This window comes from Schistocerca americana, chromosome 4, assembly GCF_021461395.2.
Source record: "Schistocerca americana isolate TAMUIC-IGC-003095 chromosome 4, iqSchAmer2.1, whole genome shotgun sequence".
In the NCBI taxonomy this organism is placed as follows: Eukaryota; Metazoa; Arthropoda; class Insecta; order Orthoptera; family Acrididae; genus Schistocerca; species Schistocerca americana.
Window position 1 is genome coordinate 242,275,172 of NC_060122.1, and position 16,487 is coordinate 242,291,658.

Consider the following 16,487-nt stretch of genomic DNA (forward strand, 5'->3'; position numbering starts at 1 on the left):
ACTACATACCACAGTATCCCTGGTTGGCAACTTACAACTTATCCACCAACTGCACAGCAGAGAGCTGTGGTTTGTCACCCTGCTGAGATGCCTACAGCTCAGCCACAGCTCATTATGCCTGTGGCAGCCACTTTGGTACCTGATGGCATTACTCTCTGCCACTAGCTCGCCTACTGGAGCCCTGCAATACAAGTACTACTTCTCAGTACTCCTACACCACCCAGCAGCATGCCAGTCAGTCTTCGAGTGTGTGTGTCTGACATCAACAATTAACGAGTTTTATTCATCAAAGTGCAGTTCATGCCAGTCGGAACTAAAATGTTGACAGTGAAGCAAATAAATCTTTGCCTATGGCAGTGTTTCCTTACTGTGACAGATTATGTACTCAAACTGTATCTTCAAGAACTGTTTTCAATTAGTCCAGTTTCTCATCAGACCGAGACAATCTTTCAGTTGCATTCATTTGGAAGCTGGTCACTTGCTATTCAGTTATTGTGTATTCTCTGTGTTAATTGTAAAGTTCTATTGTTATGTTACCTGGACATATATCTCTTTTTGTAACATGCGTCACCTACACAATGGAATACAAAACAGGCAGATTTAGCATTTTTATTCAACTGATTCTTGTTCCTTACCTTACATAGGATGCCAAGTTAGGATCAGTTCAGTTTTATTCAACTACAGAGACACTAACACTTGCATGAAATTTTTCCAATATACTCTATTTTGTAGAGAGATAAGTAACTTTTTAAGTATCTTTACCCAATTTTCAAGAAAATTTTATGGGTTTTAGTAATGCAGCTATCTACAAGCTACCCCAAACTCACCACTAATTAACCACCCACCAAGGGAAGAGAAAGTCAGTTATTTTAAGTGAGTGTTAAAGGACATTTTTACAAACAGCTGAGGGATTTTAATACATAACAAAGAAACTGATAAATTAATTTTATCACTGATCAACCACATATTTTTGTCTCGATTTTAGTGCTCCACCTACAGCAGGTATTGACAGAGATGCAGAGGCACTGCATCTGGCTACGACAGTCACCTGTGACTGAAAAAATGTGGAAAATCCCCAACATGAAAACCTGAAATTTGCCACTAGCCACCTCACTAGCCACCTGTAGGCCATGCATCTCGCTCAGGGATAGGGCAGCCAGCGAGCCACTCTCCTACATCTACACCTACATCTACATGGTTACTCTGCAATTCACACTTAAGTGCCTGGCAGAGGGTTCATCAAACCATTTTTATACTACTCCTCTACCATTACACTTTCGAATGGCGCGTGGGAAAAAGGAACAAATAAATCTTTCCATTTGGACTCTGATTTTTCGTACTTTGTTATGATGATCATTTCTCCCTTAACAGGTGGGTATCAACAAAATATTTACGCATTCGGAAGAGAAAGTTGGTGATTGAAATTTCATAAATAGGTCTCACCGCAAAGAAAACTGCCTTTGTTTCAGTGACTGCCACCCCAACTCGCGTATCATATCAGTGACACTCTCACCCCTATTGCGCGATAACATGAAACGAGCTGCCCTTCTTTGCACTTATTTGATGTCCTCCATCAATCCTGCCTGGTAAGGATCCCATGCCGCGCAGCAATATTCCAGCAGAGGACGGACAAGTGTAATGTAGGCTGTCTCTTTAGTGGGTTTGTCGCATCTTCTAAGTGTTCTGCCAACAAAGCGCAGTATTTGTTTCGCCTACCCCACAATATTATCTATGTAGTCTTTCCCATTTTAGTTGCTCAGAATTATAATTCCTAGGTATTTAGTCGAATTGACCGCCCTTAGATTTGTGCCATTTATCGTATACCCAAAATTTATCGCATTTCTTTTAGTACCCTTGTTGATGACCTCTCACTTTTCTTTGTTTAGTGCCAATTGCCACTTTTCGCACCATACAGAACTTCTTTCTAGATCGTTTTGTAATTGGAATTGATCGTCTGATGATTTTACTAGATGGTAAATTACAGCGTCACCTGCAATCAACCTAAGGGGGCTGCTCACATTATACTACTGTACCATGCCACATGAAGTTCTTTGATTATTATAATATCACTGCAACTCTGGGGATGGACAAAAATGCAGTGTGCAGTTTTCACAAATTACTCAATTAGTTTCTGAACTGTCTTGTTTTCACTAATGGTTTACATTCAGTGAGCAGCTTATGATAATCATTGTTCTGTTTATGTTTTATGCTTTTGCACTGGACATGGACATAAAGACATAATGAGACAGTCTGAAAAAACCATTAATATGTTTTCCTAGGGAATTGTCACAGAAATTTTTACTTGTGAGATAAACATCATTGAAGCCATGAGATGTGTATATTCATATCCGGCAAGGGCACTAATGACCACAAAAATGCATGCACACGCAGGGAGACAGAAGTACTACTATATTTATTTTTTTATGTCATTTCACCTCCTTGTCTGTGATTTGGATGGGGGGGGGGGGGGGGGGGGAATGGGACGAAGAAAGTACAAGCTATCTTCTATATAGTCAGTCAGCAATGTGTCCCACTTCTGTTAAGGTAATGCACTCACTGGTTGTTACTCACCTGTGCAATAATGAGATATTTAACCGTCAACTGACATATTCTGTGATTATTCTATGGCATCTGACTACGTCATTCATAACATTATACTGTATTAGTGTACATGGTGAATAACATATTCCATTTTTCTAATTATTTTTGCATATATCTGTGACTGTGCAGACCTCTACATGAATGCACTGTACAATACATGGCAGAATGTACTTTTTAGTATGTCCTCTTGAATTCACATACACTCCTGGAAATGGAAAAAAGAACACATTGACACCGGTGTGTCAGACCCACCATACTTGCTCCGGACACTGCGAGAGGGCTGTACAAGCAATGATCACACGCACGGCACAGCGGACACACCAGGAACCGCGGTGTTGACCGTCGAATGGCGCTAGCTGCGCAGCATTTGTGCACCGCCGCCGTCAGTGTCAGCCAGTTTGCCGTGGCATACGGAGCTCCATCGCATGGTAGCATGCCGCGACAGCGTGGACGTGAACCGTATGTGCAGTTGACGGACTTTGAGCGAGGGCGTATAGTGGGCATGCGGGAGGCCGGGTGGACGTACCGCCGAATTGCTCAACACGTGGGGCGTGAGGTCTCCACAGTACATCGATGTTGTCGCCAGTGGTCGGCGGAAGGTGCACGTGCCCGTCGACCTGGGACCGGACCGCAGCGACGCACGGATGCACGCCAAGACCGTAGGATCCTACGCAGTGCCGTAGGGGACCGCACCGCCACTTCCCAGCAAATTAGGGACACTGTTGCTCCTGGGGTATCGGCGAGGACCATTCGCAACCGTCTCCATGAAGCTGGGCTACGGTCCCGCACACCGTTAGGCCGTCTTCCGCTCACGCCCCAACATCGTGCAGCCCGCCTCCAGTGGTGTCGCGACAGGCGTGAATGGAGGGACGAATGGAGACGTGTCGTCTTCAGCGATGCGAGTCGCTTCTGCCTTGTTGCCAATGATGATCGTATGCGTGTTTGGCGCCGTGCAGGTGAGCGCCACAATCAGGACTGCATACGACCGAGGCACACAGGGCCAACACCCGGCATCATGGTGTGGGAAGCGATCTCCTACACTGGCCGTACACCACTGGTGATCGTCGAGGGGACACTGAATAGTGCACGGTACATCCAAACCGTCATCGAACCCATCGTTCTACCATTCCTAGACCGGCAAGGGAACTTGCTGTTCCAACAGGACAATGCACGTCCGCATGTATCCCGTGCCACCCAACGTGCTCTAGAAGGTGTAAGTCAACTACCCTGGCCAGCAAGATCTCCGGATCTGTCCCCCATTGAGCATGTTTGGGACTGGATGAAGCGTCGTCTCACGCGGTCTGCATGTCCAGCACGAACGCTGGTCCAACTGAGGCGCCAGGTGGAAATGGCATGGCAAGCCGTTCCACAGGACTACATCCAGCATCTCTACGATCGTCTCCATGGGAGAATAGCAGCCTGCATTGCTGCGAAAGGTGGATATACACTGTACTAGTGCCGACATTGTGCATGCTCTGTTGCCTGTGTCTATGTGCCTGTGGTTCCGTCAGTGTGATCATGTGATGTATCTGACCCCAGGAATGTGTCAATAAAGTTTCCCCTTCCTGGGACAATGAATTCACGGTGTTCTTATTTCAATTTCCAGGAGTGTATGAAGGGCAGTACTAGATTAAAAGAAATTATCAGATGATGGGGCACATCCTGGAGCATAGGAACAGTAAATTTTGAATGGAAGGAAGTGTGAGGGTAGAAATTGTAAAGGGGGACCAAGAATCGAGTAGAGTAATCACATTTAAATTTATTGTAGGTTGCAGTAGTTATTCGGGAGTGAAGATGCTTGCACAGAATAGACTAGCATGGGGAACTGCATCACACCAGTCTTTAGACTGAAGACCGGAATGACGATGTAGAATAGGGGGAGTTACCCTGAAGGCATTGCTGCTGTCAGGTATATAATAAAAGATTTAGTAGCAACATTCCTCCTTCCCAGTGAATTTTAATTTAAAGTAATGAATGCCATTTTTGGTTCTGGTATATGTTGTAAGTCTGCAGCTCATGGTCTCGCGGTAGCGTTCTCACTTCCCGAGCACAGGGTCCCGAGTTCAATTCCCAGCGTGTCAGGGATTTTCACCTGCCCTGGGATGACTGGGTGTTGTGTCGTCTTCATCATCATCATCGTTCATCCCCATTACGATCGGAGGAACGCAACGGCAAATTACCTCCATTAGGACCTTGCCTAGTACGGCGGTGCGGGTCTCCCACATCATTCCCTTAACTCTTTTAAGAAGCATGGGGCTTCATTACCATTTCCATATGTTGTAATCTTCAATGTACATTTCTGGTTTGTTCAAGAATTTTCTTCATATGCTGAAAATCCTTTTTACCATGAAATGGCTAGATTCTTGTGTTACAGTATTATCTAATATGATGTAGGAATCACATTGGATAAACTTACTACAGATAACTGTTTTAGATAAAAGTGCCATTAACTGCTGTGGCTCTGGGAGAATATAGCGGGACTTTGAATTTCGCCGCGCTACACTCGTTCCCTCAGATAAAAATATCCCGTCGCAGTGGTATGAGCGCTCGACGGCAGAGAAAATACCAAAATTGTAACTTTTTTTGTTTTCTATCCGTTTTCAATTCTCTCTTGATAGCCGAAGCTTAAGGCAGACGTGATCTGATGCTGAAGTAAAAAACTTAATAGCTAGTCTTGATCTAATTTTAATGTGTAGACACATTGAGGAAGTTGTTATGAAATTTGGAGGAGGGAAGCAACGTAAAATAAATTGCATTTAATATCAAGACGGTTTTGTGTACATTAGAAATTCCTGGACAATGAAACTAATTGCAAGATTTCGGAGCCGACCTTTCACGCAGAAATGAAGGAGATTTTTGAAGACCTGGACGCCGCACGAAAGAAGAAAAGTTAACCTGGTAAAGGATGATTTATCTACGCCAGTTCCCCCTGTCAGTTACATTTTGTTATTCTCTGTTTCTTTTCAGTAAGTTTTGTAGTGGAAATTGGTTTAACTTTTGCTCAAAAACGCCACAAGGACCACCCCAACTATAGCTTTTCTGTAATACGAAGTCCGATATGCTTTTCATTTTTCCCCTTTTTCACGGTCATTTACGATTATAAAACCCCTTTTTTATTCACCATTTCTTCCCACATTTTTCAACCTTTTTTTTCTTTTTCTTTTCTTCTCTCTTTTCTTTTTTATTAAACACTACAACTTGCTCCCGTGACAGGACGCAATTTTCGGATGTGTCGTTTTTGAGTAAATTTGAAACTTTAATTTGTATTTTTTCCCAACAGAGATTAACTAAAAATCCTGAAGTTTAAAGGGTAACGAAAACACTAACTTTATTGTATCCAAGCAAATGATTATACAACAATATTTTAAAGAATTTTTGTAACTAATTCAATCTGTTTTCTTTTCAGGGCATATATTGATGCAAAACTGTTATTTTGAGACCTTTTGGTGATTATCCGATGGAGACGTATTAAGAAAATCCATATTTTGACGAATAAGATTTACGCAGAAGTGATTGACCAGCCGCTGCAGGACAGAAAATTTAATGGTGAGTCACACAATTACGTTTCACTCAAGCATTCAATAGCCAACTGCAGAATCTATTTTTCCCTTCCCACACATCCTGTAGTTTTCTTCTAGATTTTTCCAAAATTATCTATCTCTATTGTAGTTTGTGGTAATTGTAGTATTGTTGTAGCTGCATATGAAGATCGTGAATTTGACCGCCAAGCAGTCATTTGTTACGAAAAATTTTGTCCGCCCTGCTGCATCTTTCTCAACCATTGTTTGCAATAGACCAATCATTTACATTGACGAGAAAATATTTCAACCTAAATTTGAGTCAAATCTTTCTTAGTCAGACTTATATTATTCCCTTTTCGACTTACGATTATACATCGTTTTACAATGGAACGCGGTAAGGTAGAGATAGTTTCGGCAGATGAGTTAAGTGAAGTAGATTCATCTTTCAACCAACAAGAAAGTCCGCGTTTCCCTCCATGGACGAGTTCACAGATCAATGCAATGATTTTGCCTCAAACTCGCAACATTTGTGATAATACACAGATGGCGACTTTAAATGACGAAATGTGGAATGGACGCGAGACTAGACCGTCAGCGCCATTGTTAACATCAATGTCAGAACCGAATATGAGACAAATTCAGCAATGTGACACAAATCGGACACAGGAAACTGACAAACTGGACCGACTATTAGAGTTATTTGCAGACATGAAACGAGACGTTAGTCAGAAAATTGACATATTAAACCATACTATGACCGAAAATTTTGAACGGACGGCAAAACAGATGACAGAATTAAATAACACCACTCAACAGCTCAGCCAGCGATTTGAGACATTGTCCGATCGAGTCACTAAACAGGAAGAAACTTTGGTTACATTCACACACGAAACAAAAAACAATATCACCCGATGTGAGAATCAGTTAACTCAAATAGTTAATGTGCAGCAGGAAGTGAACACTCGTGTGGAAGAGTTAGCTCAGGCCCACACTTCAGCTAGCTCCACCCAAGAAAACCTGACTGAAGAAGTGGGGAATATTACCCAACAACTCACAATGGTAGTTCTTGAACAAACCTACCTCAAAGAAAAGATAGAAAAATTAGAAGACCGAGCGGACCTCGCGTCACTAAACAACGACACCAACATGGCCGAAAGAATCGTACATGAATGTAGATTGTGTGACGACTATCTGGACAAAAAACTTGAAACAATTACACAGGACATACTTTCAAAAACCAAGACACATGTTAAAGACGAGACAAAACACATAGAAGACGAAGTGACAAAATTACGAGACAATGTTGTGCCGTGTTTGGCGATTTGTGCAAACGCATCGCTAGGAAACGACAAAACAGCTAAAACCATGGCTAATGACACAGACAGAACACCACCTATTGTGGAATCACCTATTTCCAATCAAAATTACAATGTGGAGCTTTCTTTTCCACCAAACGAGCAATATTACGGTACGACACCTAGAGTAGCAAGTGACCTAAATCACATCAATCCAGTTATGCCAACCGGCATGGACAATGACACGTTTGTAAGACATGGGTATTTCCAGACATTTTCCAGTGAGGACAAGCACAAAGTCCACCCTACTGTGTTTATTAGATCATTTGACGGTGTTTTTCCACGTAGTTGGTCAGAAGTCGATAAAATCAGATACGTCACCAATCTCATGAGAGGACGAGCAGCTAAGTGGGGTGCCGCTATGAAACGGCGGTGCCTTACGTTTGATCAGTTCGAACAAGCCTTCTTGGACGAATTCTGGTCCGAGAATGAGCAACAGAGTCTAAGGAGAGAAGTGTGCAACCCCGAGACCTATGACCCTAAAAAAGAGACATTAAGACAATACTTTGAGAGGTACCTAGACAAGACACTGTACTGGTCCAAACCAGCCGACTTGCCAGCGATAATTGACACTTTAAAGAGCCACTTACCCTTTCCATACCGAGACAGATTAATAGGAGTACCGGAGAATAACGTTAAGACTTTCTTAAACTTCTTAGATCAAATGGACGTAGTTTACAGAGGCGATTCACGCCATTCAAATTTTACTCATATTAGTAACCAAAATCAGCACCCACCCCAAAGGACCCGTAGTGACGGTGGTTGGTGGAATCATCCGTCCGCGCCGCGACACAATACGATGCCTGCGCGCGAAACATATTCAAATGGAAACGTGTATGACAGCAGGAACAACCGCAGAAATTCGTGGAATAATAATAACAACAATAATTATCACCCATATCAAAATGGTAACTACAAGCAAAATGAAAGTTACAGACAGTACAACAACAACAACAATAGGAGACGTGAGAATAACCGGTACAACCCGGGCTACTTTGACAGGAACATGACATATAACAGACATAATTACCACCAAAACAATAACAATCCCAACAATCACCGACAGAATATGTGGAACACACAAAATTCACGCATGACAAATCATAACCCTCCACGGAATCCATATCAAAATGGTAACTACAAGCAAAATGAAAGTTACAGACAGTACAACAACAACAACAATAGGAGACGTGAGAATAACCGGTACAACCCGGGCTACTTTGACAGGAACATGACATATAACAGACATAATTACCACCAAAACAATAACAATCCCAACAATCACCGACAGAATATGTGGAACACACAAAATTCACGCATGACAAATCATAACCCTCCACGGAATCCGCCCCCGTTCCCCAGTACAGTGATGCACTCCCCGCCACGAAGTAGCAATAACAATTGCGGCGCGCCATCAGCTGACGCGTGGGCGCCAACCGGCCGGAATGTAAACATAGTGTAGCTGGTCAATGAACCCGGCCAAACACAGCAGACGACGGAAAACAGTCGACGACCGAGCTAAGCGCTCGTGCTTCGGTCGTGAGGTGTTGTAAGAGCGCAACGGCTGAGACGGTTTGTTTCCTCAGGTACGATGACAAAATGACAGCAGAACAGGAATTAACCGACGAGATAAACATTAAATCAGACAGTCGTGTTAGAGAATTCATACAAGCTACGGCATGGGTTAAGTTTAACGATTATGATGTACAAATTTTATTCGACACTGGTGCTGCTGCAAGTGTGATGTCAACCGCATTCTATAATGAATTGAAACAAATTATGAACATACCTACACTACCTGTACAGAATTGCCACGTGGTTAGTGCCACAGGTACTAAATCTAAGAATATACGCATGCAAGCCCTTGTTAACTTCACATTTTCCAATACACAGTTCAAGTGTAATTTTCTGGTTGTAGACAAGCTTATCGTACGCTGCATCCTAGGGATGGATTTTTTGAATGAACACAAAGCAATCATATATTTAAGTAATGGCATACGTCAGTTATCCGTAGGAGAACAACTAATTAATGTTGAACTTAACAAGACGATTGAACCACGACAAAAACATTACGAAGTAAGTCAATTTCAATTGGTATATCCTACCATAGTTAGTGTATGTAATTTAACACCTGAAGATTCAGACTATCAAGAGACTGAGCAGGATTTATTGTATCAGAAATGTGTCGAATCTGACTATTTAACGAAACAACAGCAAGAAGAATTGTACAAATTATTATGTGATTATGCACAAGTTTTCAGTGAGAGGCCTGGTGTAATCAGAGGTTATAGCTACAAAATAGATGTTAAGCCACATAAGACTTATTGTAGGACACATTATAATATTCCATGGGCGAAGAAACCTACAGTTTTACGTGAAATCGAGCGTATGTTGACCTGGGGTGTCATAGAAAAATCACATTCTCCTTATTGCAGTCCTATCCTGGCGGTAGGCAAGCAAGATGGCAATGTCAGATTGGTGCTAGACGCACGTGAAATCAACAAAATTATTATACCAGTTAACACAAGACCCGTCAACTTGGATGAACAGTTGCTAAAATTTTATAATGTACAATACCTAACGAATATTGACCTCCGCTTATCATACTGGCAGGTGTCCCTTCACAATGACAGTCGTAAATACACTGCTTTCCTTTGTGAAGGACGCAGTTATCAGTTTTGTGTGTTGCCTTTTGGTTTGCGCGTAAGCGCGGGCGTGTTCATCGAAGCGCTTGACGCCGTTCTCGGTCCGTGTTTGTTGTCACGCGTCACGGCGTACGTCGATGATATTGTCGTGGCAACAAATACGTGGGAGGAACATATTGATCTGTTACAGCAAATTTTATTTAAATTTTCACAAGCTGGAGTCACAGTAAATCTTTCGAAGTCCAAAGTAGGAAGGCGTGAAATCAAGTTTTTAGGCCATATTGTCTCGCCGGAAGGTATTCGTCCCGATTCTAAGAAGATTGATGCTATTCGTAATTTCCCTCCTCCACAAAACCGCAAACAGTTGAAAGCATTCTTAGGTTTATCTTCTTTCTTTCGGAAGTTTGTTTCAAAACAGCTTCTGAACAGCTCTCACCTGCTAACTTTACTGAAAAAGAACGCAATTTGGAGATGGACAGAGTTTTGCCAAGCTGATTTTCAGGCTATTAAAGATGCATTGGTGAACGCACCCCTCCTCTGCCACCCCGACATGACGTCAGATTTTTGCCTAGCCACGGATTCGTCATCATACGGCCTTGGAGCTTTTCTATTTCAAATTCAATCCGAATCAAGACTATCTGTCATCAAACCGATAAGTTTTGCGAGCCGCACGCTCACTGAGTGCGAGAGGTCGTACTCGGTGACGGAACGGGAGGCTTTTGCCATTATTTGGGCATTCCGTAAGTTTCGCTACTTTCTTTGGGGTAAACATACTCGCATATACACAGACCACCAAGCCCTTTCTTTCTTGCTATCATGCAAATTGCTTCATTCACGGCTCACCCGGTGGTGCCTTTCACTGCAAGAATACAGCTTCGAAATTATTTACATTAAAGGTAAATCAAACGTAGTAGCCGATGCCCTGTCCCGTTTGCCCCAAGGCATACAGGATTTTTCGGAACTTTCAGAGCAAACATCAGACTTTAACATCTTACTTATGTATGATGGTACATACGCCCCATACTACCGCAATATGTGCAAGAACTTTGCTTCACTTCAGGACAGTGACCCCAGGTGGTCAAATATCAAAAAGAAATTACGTACAGATCCTTCTTCACATTTACGAAAATATTACACAATACACAAACATGTACTTTTTCATAGGCGTACCCCAGACTCGCACCATTGGTGTGTTTGTCTACCCGACGCGCATGTTGACGATTTTATTCTGTTCACACACAAAACTTGGGGACACTACGGAGTCACCAAATGCACTGATAAAATAGTACAGTACTGTTATTTTCCCAATCTGCGTCGGAGAGTGTTGCAAATTGTTCGTAAATGTATCATCTGCCAAAAAGCAAAATTTTCCAACCGATCATCTTTGAATGAATTACATCCTATTGTACCAACCCGACCTTTGGAGATAGTATCGTTGGATATCGCCGGACCTTATCCCAGAGCTCGTGGATGTGTGAAATACATCGTTGCTGTATTTGATGTCTTCTCAAAATACTTAAAATTGTTTGCTATCCGCACTGTCAACGCATCTGCTATTGCTAGACGTTTGACTAACAGTTACTTTACAAGGTTTGGCAAACCCCACAGCATTATCACGGATAACGCACCCTATTTTACGGGAAGAAAATGGAAATCTTTTGTTGCCACACATAACATCAAACATATTCTTACATCAGCATTTCACCCGGAAGGGAACCCCGTAGAAAGGATTTTTAGAGAGCTTGGTCAATTCATGAGAATACATTCACCTCACAAACACACAAAGTGGATCGAATTTTTAGCACCCATTGAGCAGATAGTAAACAATTTGCCTCATGCCTCGACAGGATACCCACCACAGGAATTATTATTAAACAAACCTGAACAGAACAAGTGGGCTATGCCCATTCCAAAGCTAACCGCATCCACAACACATACACCTTTGGAAGAGAAAGTAAGACAGGCATACACTACGTTGTGCAATAAAGCCAAGATCAGGAAAGAGAAGTATGACAAACACGTTACAAATACACAAACCTATCAGGTTGATGACCTTGTTCTTTTGCGTTCACATCCCAAGTCTACAAAGTTAAAACAAGTGAACAGAAAATGGCAGCTATTATATTCAGGTCCTTTCAGAATAGCAAGCATACCTCACCCAGGTTGTTACTCCCTAGAATACCCGTTATCTCACAAGCCGAGGGGGCTGCATCCCCACAGACATTTGAAACCCTTTGTGCACTAAAACAACATAATATAATGATAACTAAGTTGAACATGAGCAAGTTGCTGTGAAAACGAGATCATAAATATTTGTATTGATTAGATTAGATTAGACTAATACTAGTTCCATGGATCATGAATACGATATTTCGTAATGATGTGGAACGAGTCGAATTTTCCAATACATGACATAATTAGGTTAATTTAACCACATACTTAAGTTAATATAACTACTTTTTTTGTGTTTTTTTATTTTTATTTTTTTATTTTTTTTATTTTTTAATATTTTTTTTCTTAATTTATATCTAAAAATTCCTCTATGGAGTAGAAGGAGTTGTCATTCAGAAATTCTTTTAATTTCTTCTTAAATACTTGTTGGTTATCTGTCAGACTTTTGATACTATTTGGTAAGTGACCAAAGACTTTAGTGCCAGTATAATTCACCCCTTTCTGTGCCAAAGTTAGATTTAATCTTGAATAGTGAAGATCGTCCTTTCTCCTAGTATTGTAGTTATGCACACTGCTATTACTTTTGAATTGGGTTTGCTTGTTAATAACAAATTTCATAAGAGAGTATATATACTGAGAAGCTACTGTGAATATCCCTAGATCCTTAAATAAATGTCTGCAGGATGATCTTGGGTGGACTCCAGCTATTATTCTGATTACACGCTTCTGTGCAATAAATACTTTATTCCTCAGTGATGAATTACCCCAAAATATGATGCCATATGAAAGCAATGAGTGAAAATATGCGTAGTAAGCTAATTTACTAAGATGTTTATCACCAAAATTTGCAATGACCCTTATTGCATAAGTAGCTGAACTCAAACGTTTCAGCAGATCATCAATGTGTTTCTTCCAATTTAATCTCTCATCAATGGACATACCTAAAAATTTGGAATATTCTACCTTAGCTATATGCTTCTGATTAAGGTCTATATTTATTCATGGCGTCATACCATTCACTGTACGGAACTGTATGTAGTGTGTCTTATCAAAATTCAGTGAGAGTCCGTTTACAAGGAACCACTTAGTAATTTTCTGAAAGACAGTATTGACAATTTCATGAGTTAATTCTTGTTTCTCAGGTGTGATTACTATACTTGTATCATCAGCAAAGAGAACTAACTTTGCCTCTTCATGAATATAGAATGGCAAGTCATTAATATATAATAAGTACAACAAAGGACCCATGACTGACCCTTGTGGAACCCCATTCTTGATAGTTCCCCAGTTTGAGGAATGTGCTGATCTTTGCATGTTACGAGAACTACTTATTTCAACTTTCTGCACTCTTCCAGTTAGGTACGAATTAAACCATTTGTGCACTGTCCCACTCATGCCACAATACTTGAGCTTGTCTAGCAGAATTTCATGATTTACACAATCAAAAGCCTTTGAGCGATCACAAAAAATCCCAATGGCAGGTGTTCGGTGATTCAGAACATTCAAAATTTGACTGGTGAAAGCATATATGGCATTTTCTGTTGAAAAACCTTTCTGGAAACCAAACTGACATTTTGTTAGTATTTCATTTTTACAGATATGTGAAGCTACTCTTGAATACATTACTTTCTCAAAAATTTTGGATAAAGCTGTTAGAAGGGAGATTGGACGGTAATTGTTAACATCAGATCTATCCCCCTTTTTATGCAATACACGAACATTAAGTTATACAGCCTAAGAACACAAACATTCATTTATGGAAATTATATACTGCAGTTACACTTGTACACATAATTATGAAGAGAAGGTAAACCCAGGTGAGTACACTTACTGAATGAGAAAAGATATTCATATAGGAATGAGACCTATGCAGGTTACATTGGTTGTTAATTGTAAATTATAAGGTGAATCAACAACTAGTTAGTTATTTCAAGGCACTACAAAGAGAGGAAATAAATGCTATTGAGATCAGTAATGACATATGTATGTAGCAGAATGAATGAGGACGTAAGACTGAATGGTCAGTATGAATGAGTTAATATTTAGGTTATTATAAGAAGGTAAGTTACTGTGAAGTAGTTGATGGAGACGAGAGATTATTTGAGGAAAATATTATTGAAAGTTTATGAGAATGGAAGTGCCCCACGTATGTGATATATTAATGTTTGATGAGGAATATGTTTAATGTATAAGGATATATATATTATGATGAATATATGAGTAAAGAATAAGTGAGAATGTTTTAGTAATATTGTGCTACCTAGAGAAGTGAGTAAATAGTCTACATCTTTTGATTACATAAGGATTTCAGTTTGAAAGAAAACATTTGTGACGAGCTAGAACACGTGAGTACAACACGTTAAATGTGAATCTATTTTCAGTGCTCTTGAAAATGAACAAATGCAAGAAAAGCAGAGTGAACATAATGATGATTACAGCTGTTGACAGAAATGTAATAAGAATGTACCTTGGAAACACATTAGCCTTAATTTATTTCTGAAGTGTAACTTAGTAACCTTTCGTTAAGTTTTGTTAAGCCATTGTGTGGAAGAAAACATTTATATTTCGTGTTCAGACAGGAGAATGATATTTTAAGGAACTTAAGTTGAAATATTGTTTTTAAACAGCCCTCATCTGAAAACATTTGTATAAAAATTTTTTTTACGAAAGTGAAATTAGTGCCATGTTAGCCTTTATTACACACACCACAGAAAACCATGAGGAAACAAAAGATAGGAGAGTTATTAAGGCCGTTTTGTGATTCGTACAACACCTCCACTTAAGCGAACAGATGACAAAATTACATCTACGTTGAAGACATTTGACTTTTCAGGCTATGCAAGGTAAGTGCAAAGGAGCAGTGACCATCTGTGCAGCCGACGTCGAGCAACGGACACTGAGAAAGAGACATTTTACTGTCAATTATAATACTATGTTCTTCATTTATGATTTATAGAAAGAAATGATATATATACACCACATACATGGTGTTTAACCTTCACTAAAGTAGAAGAAAGTTCATGGTTGAACTCTTGAGAGGAAATTTGATATGTTATCATATAATACACATTATGAGAGAGACAATCTCTGAGATACATTTTCCATTTGTATAGACGGTATCCACAAGAAGTGGAGATGTTGAGGAAGTACTGAGCAGATATGCAATTCACTCATGCAACGATTTGTTAAGGTATAATACACTAAGTCATATGAACAATCACAACACAAACAGAGAATCTGTCATGATGTAACACTACGCAGACTTGACGTAAGGACACTTACATTTACCTATGATTTGGTAAATGGTAAGCACCTCCTTTCATACACCCCTTGAAGGTGATGCAAATGTTATAATGTATTATGTTCTCTTTGTATGTAGTAGCTGCAGGATTTGGTAGTTTTTAGGTAATGAATAGTTTCTTCCAGTCTATCTTTCTTTCTTTCTCCATTATCCTACCACCTCCTGCAGCTGGGTATTGTTTGTTTGTGGAATGTAAGAATATATTGTGTGACCTAAACTTTCAGGTATGAATAAAAGGACATGAATATTGATGGCATTACAAGCCTGGTCAACCACTTGCCAAAGATATGGAACCAAAAGAAAGAAAGAAAGAAATAATTAATGAAGGAAAGCCCCTGCTTTAAGTATTAAGTCTGATATCCCTGGGCACGCCCAAACCTGATTAAAAAAAAAAAAATTAATTCCCCAATAAAAGAAAGCCAATAGTATAATTTTTTAGTGTAAATATTTCACATGCAGATTCTCGTAAATTTATATGTATTTGTATATGTATTAAAACTTTGCATATTGTCAACATATTTTGAAATGTGACCACGAAATGTAAGCTTTCATAATTAACTATGTAAACATGCTGGGACACCGTGAACTTTGTTAAAATGTAAATATGGCAACAAAAATTTTACAAACTGTGTTAAACTGTGAACGTTATAAACGACGAATTTTGTGTTATTTGTGAAACTTATGGTGCATAAACCAAATAACTGTTTGTAAATCGATATAAACTGTAATTTACTTCGACGATAATGAGGATGTTCACACTGCAATTGAACGTTTGTTGGCGAGTGTAAACAACGTGATGATACACCTACCTTTGCGAACATCGGCGCCGTTGTTCCTGGCCGGCCTTCAGATGCTTTGGAGAAAATAAACTCAGCACCTGTCGTAGGCGATG